This window comes from Polypterus senegalus, chromosome 14 (assembly GCF_016835505.1).
Source record: "Polypterus senegalus isolate Bchr_013 chromosome 14, ASM1683550v1, whole genome shotgun sequence".
NCBI lineage: Eukaryota > Metazoa > Chordata > Cladistia > Polypteriformes > Polypteridae > Polypterus > Polypterus senegalus.
Genome location: NC_053167.1, coordinates 5,542,203 through 5,551,656, shown reverse-complemented (window position 1 = coordinate 5,551,656; position 9,454 = coordinate 5,542,203).

Sequence of the window (9,454 nt, the reverse complement as noted above, 5' to 3'; positions counted from 1 at the left end):
CAAAAGTCCTGTCTGTCCCCCTTAGTTTTACACTTAGTACGAGGGACAGCAAGAGACAACTGACCAGAAGATCTAAGCACTCTAGATGGCTGGTGTAAAGCACACAATTCAAATAAATAGAAAGGAGCAAGCCCATGTAAAGATTTAAAAACTAGCAACAAGATTTTATAATCAATTTGAAAACTGACAGGCAGCCAGTGTAAAGAAGGTAATATTGGAGAAACAGAATCAGACTTTCTTGCCCCAACCTGAAAGTGAGCGGCAGCATTCTGGACCAACTGTAACCTGCATATCAGGGATTTGCTAATCCCAGAATACAGCGAGTTGCAGTAATCAAGGCGAGAAAAGATAAAAGCATGAGTAGCTTTCTCAGGATCCCTAGAAGATAAAAAGGATTGATCTTACCTAATAGACGAAGCTGGGAAAGGCAACTCTTGACTACAGAATTAACCTGTTTCTCAAAAGAGAGGTTACTGTCAAAGATAACACCAAGATTGCAGACTTAAGGTTTGCAAAAAGACAGAGAAAGAGCCGAGAAGTCCAAGACCAATTTGGGCTTTAGCTGATGGACCCACTATAAGCACCTCCGTTTTATTTTGATTCAGATCAAGAAAATTATTAGCCATCCAGGATCTTAGTTCAGAAAAACAGTTGTGCAGTTGACTCATTGCAGAGTTGCAGACGGGAATATAAAGCTGTGTATCATCAGCATAGCAGTGAAAAGAAATGTTACATTTCCTTAAAATTGCTCCAATAGGGTGAAGGTAAATAGAGAATAAAATAGGACCCAAAATGGATCCCTGAGGAACACCACATTTAAGAGGAGCAGTAGACGAAAAAGAGGAATTTAAAGTAACTGAAAAGTGTCTACCAGTTAGATATGACCTGAACCAGTTAAGATCAGCCCCTTTAAGCCCAACAAGTTGTTCAAGCCACAACAGCAATATCTCATGGTCAATGGTATCAAAGGCAGCGGTCAGGTCAAGGAGAACAAGGACTACCGCACCACCTGAGTCAGTAATAATAGAGATGTCATTAGATACTTTAAGGAGGGCCGTCTGACTCAGCGTCTGATGCAGGAGCGCAAGGCGGTGTCTGTATTATCGTGAGGTGCAATGGTCCACTGAGGTCATGTCCCTTCACATCCTAATGGCAGTACTACCTGAGTTTATCACATTCAGTATGGTGTTAATTGGTGGTTAAATAAAAAAAGATAATAAAACAACGTATGCCATTTATACTGTAACTATAGATATTGATAAATGTCCGTTTATGTTGCATATTGAATTGACTATGAAGGTTGCATGTGGAGATTTTGACTTTCATAATGTGGTTTTACAGACCCTAGGATTTTTCCATCTGAAGTTTGAGGTTTACTTATAAAATAACAAAAAACATTTTCCAAAGAGTATGAAAATGAATAATTCCTCTCTTGTGAAGGTAAGACAAAACCTTATAAGCATATATTTTGAAATGTAAATAGACTTTGAAAAGGCACCAAGATTAAAAGATTTACATATGACTGGTTGTAGCACTAGGGTGTTGTACCGTGTTAGCCATTACGGATGTAGTGAGAATTCAAGCAAAATGACATTATTTATTGACTAACTAAAAAGATTACAATATGCAAGCTTTGTCTGAAGAAGGAGCCTGAGTTGCCTCGAACACTTGCATATTGTAATCTTTTTAGTCTGATGCAGGAGCGCAAGGCGGTGTCTGTATTATCGTGAGGTGCAATGGTCCACTGAGGTCACGTCCCTTCACATCCCAGGTACCTGTCACATCCTAATGGCAGTACTACCTGAGTTTATCACATTCAGTATGGTGTTAATTGGTGGTTAAATAAAAAAAGATAATAAAACAACGTATGCCATTTATACTGTAACTATAGATATTGATAAATGTCCGTTTATGTTGCATATTGAATTGACTATGAAGGTCGCATGTGGAGATTACAATATGCAAGTGTTCGAGGCAACTCAGGCTCCTTCTTCAGACAAAGTTTGCATATTGTAATCTTTTTAGTTAGACAATAAAAGGTGTCAATTTGCTTGACTTCTCACAGCATGACTGGTTGTAAACGTTGCTGCACTGTAAAAAAAACTGTCAGTAAATGTAACGGTAGAAATACTGTGAATGGTGAAAGTAAAATACCTTTTCTGAAAATGAAGAAAGTTACCTTACGTTCTACTGAAAATTACCTGTATATCTTAAACATTACAGCTTCTGTAAAATCGGTATTTTTCTACCTTCAAAATATGTTTCATAGCGTTTACTGATACGTTACGGTTCATCGAAAAAGTCGCTGTTAATTTTACAATGTAAAACTGTTAAATAGCGAACATAAACAACTGTAAAATGTAAAACAGTAAATCACTCTTTCAGTAACACCTAAGATACATATCTGCATAAGGACACGCCCCTTTTACCATAATGCTCCTGGTGTACCACATACCTTTACACAGCAGGGAAAAAACTTAAACAAAGTTAGCAGAGTGTATTTGATAAGGTGGCACACCTGTAGGACACCATACACCACAAAAGCAAACTTTACTTCTGCACCAGACAATGCGCCATAATGTCTTTAAACCTTGAATACTTTTCAATGTGTATAATTAAATGATACAAAACGTTTGTTGTTGATTGTTGTTACTTTGCTGGTGCAGGCTGTGTGCTGGTATTTGATCCTGTCAAATTTTTCAAATGGTTTAATGATTGGTGAATTTATTATAGTGCATGGATTTCAGGTTATGGTTATACATTCTCTTCTATTATAATGTGTTGTAAAGAAAAAAAAAGTTATTTGTTATAAAGTTATACCAAAGATCCAAACATATTGTCACCTTGTTTTTACAATCAAATTCTGGCAAACCCAGCTGCTATTTTTTTTACTGTAAATTTAACATTTAATTTTTTACAGTGTAGAATTCTAGCTCTTTAACATTGTAATAATGCATAAATGAGGAATGTTGAACTTGCCCCATATACAGTAAATAGAAATTGAATTTATGGCATTGTTGTATTGTGATTCTCACATATTTTCTATGCCTTATTTTCATAGTCTTTTTGGGCATGTGTATGTAAAAAAGGAGCTAAAGAGTGACACAATAGGCTTTTGTAAAGAGCATATTAAACAGAATTGACAATTTTAAGAAGAGAAGATACAACATACAGTAGTTACAGCTGCTACAATAATGCCAAACCACTATTATGCATCTATCAACCAGGAATGAGTCACCCAAGTATGAGCTGGCATTCCATCACATGTACTAGGGGTGCCTATATAAATGGCACGCCTGCAAAGCTGTATGTTTTTCCAACTAGTCCTGCAAAAGGTGAGTAGTCCTTTTAAGGATAGTGAGCCAACTCCAAGAGCCATGTAAAGAGCAGAGGATCCATCCATTGCAGCGCTCGGCGCTGACGCTACAATAGCAATATGCTAGACATATTGGTGCAGTTTTACTTGGTATAGATGGTCTAGAAAATGTTTATCATAAATGTTTTTATATTTTGAGATTCTATTTTAATCCGAAACTAGAAAAAAAGAGAAAATCCAACTTGTCAAGGAGACGTTTTTTGGTAACTGGTTATCTGCAAACTATTTTCCAGTTTAGTTGAATTTATTTACTACCAAACTATTAATTATGCTACCTGTAAAAGATATTAACGTTGATGCATCATATATGATTATTCGTATTGGAAAATATAGGAGGTTACCGTGATACAATGTAGACTACAGAAATTTTACTATTGCTAAATTTGCAGAATATTGAAATTTTAAAGAACAAAATCAAATTCAGAGAGGAATGCCAGGGTTAAAAACATTTTTAAAATGCCAGTGTCAAACTTCAAACTTTTGATTTCCTATTTTAAAAATAGTATTTTCATTTTATATAAATCAATATGATCATTTTGGAATAGAAATGGCATTGTGTGTGTGTATGTCTCTCTCTCTCTCCTATATATACAGCTTGTGTATGTATACTCTATATATCATTTTTTTTTTTTAAGAAATCTTTTATTACACAATAGAGAGTCAGTTTTCTTGTACTTGGTCAAGCAGTAGAGGGCAGCAATTTAACATTTTTGACTAAAAGAAAAGAAAGAAACAAAGTTGTCAATTTACTCCATTGTCTGCAGGTTTGTGTTGAAGTCAGTGCCTTAATCCAAAGTAAATTTCAACTTTTAATATGACTTATCTTCTAATTAATAATCTAACGGCTTTCCTGATTGACAAATTGACATGTGAAGTATATGTAAAGAATTAATCTGTATTGCAAAATTCCACTAAGCTGTTGTCATTAATATTGTGCCTTTTGATCCACAAGCAGTTGTGCACACCCTAATTTAGGATGGTTTGCTGCACTTCTGGAGGACCACAGTGGCCGGGAGCTCTTGTTCTAATAACATTTGTTAATCAGAATTATTTTGGTTTGTGGAATATGTCATTTTTGAAGATACTAAATTTCACTCCCTCTGCCCGTTACTGTTCTGTTGTGTTAGGAATGTCGTACTGCTTGCATTTTACTTTTCTAGCAAAACTAACAAAAAAGACTGTGAAGGAGAAGTTGAACGTCTAAATCCTTTGGACATTTTTCTTTTTTCTGAAGAATTTTATAAAGACAGTTAGTTGATGATGTTGACATAATTTTATTAAAAATGTACTTAATTATCACGTTATTTGCAGTTTTTGTTTATTTACCACTGATTATCAGTTCCTTACTGGTCAATACAAATAATAAAAAAATAATTTTTGCCAATTGAATAAAACAAGAGATTTTAATTCTGATATAAGATGTAGATCTAAAATGAGATGTCCAATTAAACAGGGTGTTCTGTTAGTTAGAAGAGTGACCACCAGACTGGAGCCATTACCACTCCAAATAACCAGGGGCCTTATGTATAAACGGTGCGTACACACAAAAATGTTGAGTACACCCATTTCCACTCTCGCTTTGCAATGTATAAAACTAAACTTGATATAAAGCCACGCACATTCTCACGCCAGCTCGATGCATCACGTACGCAAGTTTTCGGCTCGTTTTGCCAAACTTGCGGCACCTACCGTCAAAGCAGTGCTACTGGTGCTGTGTGATTTCCATTTATTTTTTTAGATTCACATCCCTGATATGGCTTTATCAGATACACCATTTGTAGTTTAAGGCAGCTGATTGTAATCAACCCGTAACTATATAATGGTCCACAGAATGGCAAAACTATTCCAAATATCTTTAGCATTGTTCCTCTCAATGTACCACTCAGAGTATTTTAACCCACTGTATCTGAGTGTGGAATCACAGCTCTACAGCAGTTGGTCGAAGAAAGGATTATCGGAATACAGCATCTAGCACACACTGCCTCAGCCATGCGCACAGTCTATATCACCTTCACCCATACGTCATTGTTTTTTATCATATTATTATTATTGTTATTGTTCTTTTATCATTTTATAGGAAAATAAATTTCTGGAGGATTTGTATATTAAATCTCATTGTTCCATACAATAACAGTAAAGGAATTCAATTCAATTTAATAGAAGAAAGCGCGTATTTACATACTGTATGATGATGACTGGCTTCTAAGTCGATTCAGATTTCCAAGCGACATCTTCTTCTGAAATGCAGTAAAGTATGTGTATTACCTTATACAGATACATTTTTAACTACAGTACATTTAAATAATTGGTTACTTGGAGAAAGAAATGGAAGGACAGGAATTGGGGGTTAGTACGTTTGAAAGAGACAGTACTGCTGCAATAAATTATTTCATCGAGGATCATGCATGGCACAGCAAGCATCTTGCTGGAGACAGACAGGAACAATCTCTGGAAGGGGCGGTAGCTCATCACTAACACTGTGCCACCGTGCCTTCATGTTTAATACATGCTTTAATTCCTATCATCATGAAAATGATATCAAATATACATCTTGGTATTTAAATTGTTCAGACAGCTGTAATATCATGAATGTAATGTATTCTGTGTCCTGTCGGTGTAACAGCCCATTTAAGAAACAAGTAGTGATTCACACACACAGAACACATAGAAAACATTGAATGAGGAGCATTTAACATGCTACTTTAGGTGTGATGGTATCTGAGAAACTAGTAAATTAAACATTGATTTTAAGATGAAGTTTATCAGATTCTACTTTAATGACAAAATAAACTACGTGATCAAAGTGGAAATTTCGAGATTAAAGCTGACATTTTGCCCTTTTTTTCCACTGTGTCCCTAATTTTTTTCTTTTGTCTCTCTACCCTAAAACACTTCCAAAGACAGTGGACTTGACCGCTCTGTCACTCAATCAGATTTCTTTTGTTGTTTATACCACTGCTTAAAGCAACAAATAGTATGTTTTTCTTTGCCTCCACTTGGTATTTGCTGAAATTCTTTTTTTCCCTGTACCTTTGCCATTGTCTTCTCACACAACACTGAACTTAAGTGGCTATTTATATTTATTCGCATATTATAATATGCAAAATTCTGGGAGATGTCGGGGTGGGGAGGCAGGCACTTGCACGAGCGTTACTTTTCATGTTGACGGGATTTATGAGCGGAAGTGCATAGATGTTGGCTTACGCACAGTTTGGGGCACCTGAATTTTTTTGTGTGTACGCACATTTCCACTTTTGTCCGTGCGCCATGTTTTAGTGTGAATTCTACGCACGCCGTTATGCATGAGTCCCCAGGACTGCTGACCATTGTTCTCACTTACATGGCATAATAGTTGCAACCCCTTCTGGTATCTTCCACTACTGCATTTCATTTATTTTTATTTTCTGTTTTTCATTTTATTGTACTAATAAATTTGCATATTAATACAGTATTTGCAGTTTTGTTCTTTAAAATATTTTGTAATATTGATGGCAATTTTTATTTTTGGCTAAATGTCGTAAGAAATTAAACAATTTTCAAAACCAAGTCTTAAAATGTAAGTTTTATTTCTTAATAAAATGGTATATATGCATTTGGCATGCAGTTTTTGTTCTAGAAACAGAAACTTTGTGTTCTAAAGTTTAGTGTTTTCTGTAATTCTTTTAAAAATATCTTGCCCTCACTAGAGACCAATGGTGCAATAACCCGAAAATATAAGACTAAAACCTTAACAATGAAGCAGCAAAACATTTCTGTTATATTTTTTTGAGAACAAAAAGGATATGGAAATAATAATTTTATTTTATATCTCTAGTACTATTTTTCTCGTGTTAAAGTATGCATTTTCTAGTTATTTGGAGTAGATCAGAAGAAAACCAACTACATGGCATGAAAGGTTTACTGTGATTTGGTCTTTCAAAAGGAAATCACCCCTGGTTTGAGAGATTATTGTGGAAGAAGACACATGCTGAGAGAGGGTGCATATCTGGTCTTCTTTTAAAATGGCCATATCCCATAATATTGGCATTTATTTGTTCAAAAATGACATGTATAAATGATTTTACAATGTGTGTGTGTGTGTGCAATCGTAAGATGCTGATCAGTGCTTGACAACTGTCTTAGAAGTATTCTCTATGTTTTTAAGCTTTTACTTTCTGGTGATGTCCCATGCCCCATTCGTTTCCATTGTAAAGCACTAGTAAGGCCAAGATATTTTTTGAGATTTCTGGAAAATTCTTAACTTTAAAACAATTTTGCATGGCAAATGCACATACAGTATGCCATGTTTGGGAATAAATAATCCCATCTTGAAAATACCAAAGTTATCTTTTAATTGTATGTTAACAGTTGCTGGTCTGTTCCAGGTTAGGACATGCTAAATGTACATTCATCCAGTTTTTGAGCCAGGTTCTGGAAGCATGAGTGTCTTTTAAATTAAACATTGAGATACTTCAAATGGGCCACTCTATATTAAATATAACTGCCGTAAAAGTACATTAAGGCCAGTAAATTATTATATGTAATACCTCATTGTTTTTATTCGATAAGCATGTCTTCAGTGCATCATTTTAACTTGTGTGCATAACAAATCATCCTACTTGCTGCTTAAATGGTAGCACAGGCTAATTAGTTAAGACAATGTTCTTGTACACAGTAGTCATTTTTGATTTGTTGTCTCATGGTTGCTGCTTGTGGGGAAGTGACCAAGGGCAAAAGAAAAACACAAATCTAGATTAGGAGCCAAAAACCTGCTTACTGAATTGTTTTTGGTCACAGTGTGCATGAGACAGCTAGTCAGCTTTCTAATCTGCTCAAGGCAAATGCCACAGTTGTCTTTTAATTATTACAGAAGCTGTAAGGAACAAGCTGAGATGATGTGTTACTGTGTTTTTTGTATATTGAATTTAAAGAATCCCATTGTGTTTCATGACCTCCCAGATGAGTACATCAAGCAAATTAAGGACTGGAGTAATATTTTGGCATGATTAAGTAACATGCAACCGCAAATGTGATAATTGGTTGGTGAATCAGAAGATTTAGTAACATCAATCATTGAATATAATAGTGTATACTCAAGGAAACGATGAGCTCTGCATTTTGAAATTGCTTCATTGTTGACCACAGGCTGGACTTTTTTAAAAAGATAAACAGACATGAAAAAAGTTGACTGACCATCCTGCTGCTAATTCTCAGCAGGAAAGAAGGATGGAGAAGACTTATTGCTGTAGACTTAGCCATTGCCATATTTATTTGCTATTCTTGCCTTTTGCATGATGAGAAGTGTTTGCCCTTAAGCGTGAGATTTGTTTTTTTTTTTTAAATCTTAAGTAAAGGCAAGCATGGGAGTCAAAGGCCCGTGGTTAGAAGGAATTCATTTGTACCTACTTTGTGTCTCAGAGCCAAATATATGAATTATAAATCATTGCAGATGTGTTTTTGTTTCTTTAGCTATTAAATGTTCCTAGTTATGATGATGATTCAATCTTCTCAACCTGTTTTATACTTGTCAGTCCAGAGAAGTCATACTGTAGCTTATCCTGCTGCATTCACTCTTACTTATGCTGGGTCAGTGTAGAGTTTTCAGCCTACTCAAGACTTATGAAGAAGGTTTTGGAGTCGAGAGTTTTGTGGAATTCCATTTATTAAGTTGGAATCTATGCAACATGAGACACCAGTGCTTTCAGTTGTGCTACCATGCTACTCTATAGTCAGGAAGCTGTAGTTATTATAATAGAAATATTATTATTATTATAGAAATTATTATTTCTGTTATTAAAATAGAAATAACTTGTGAAATCTTTCAGCATAAAATATACTTAGGGACATGAATAGCTGGTGCCTATCTCTGCTGCATTTACAGTAGGATGACATACAGTCCCAGACAGAAGTGACAGTCAATTGCAAGTTCACCATTTCTGATAGATGTGCTTGATAAAAAAACATTTAAGTTAAGCAATTGAATGCTTTGCACATATGGAGCTAATATAGGGTGAATTCAGTGCATGGCTGCCTTTCACTCGTTATCTGAAACGCTGAATGAGAGATCATTTTCCTACTGTACTCTGGGATCTTCAAAAG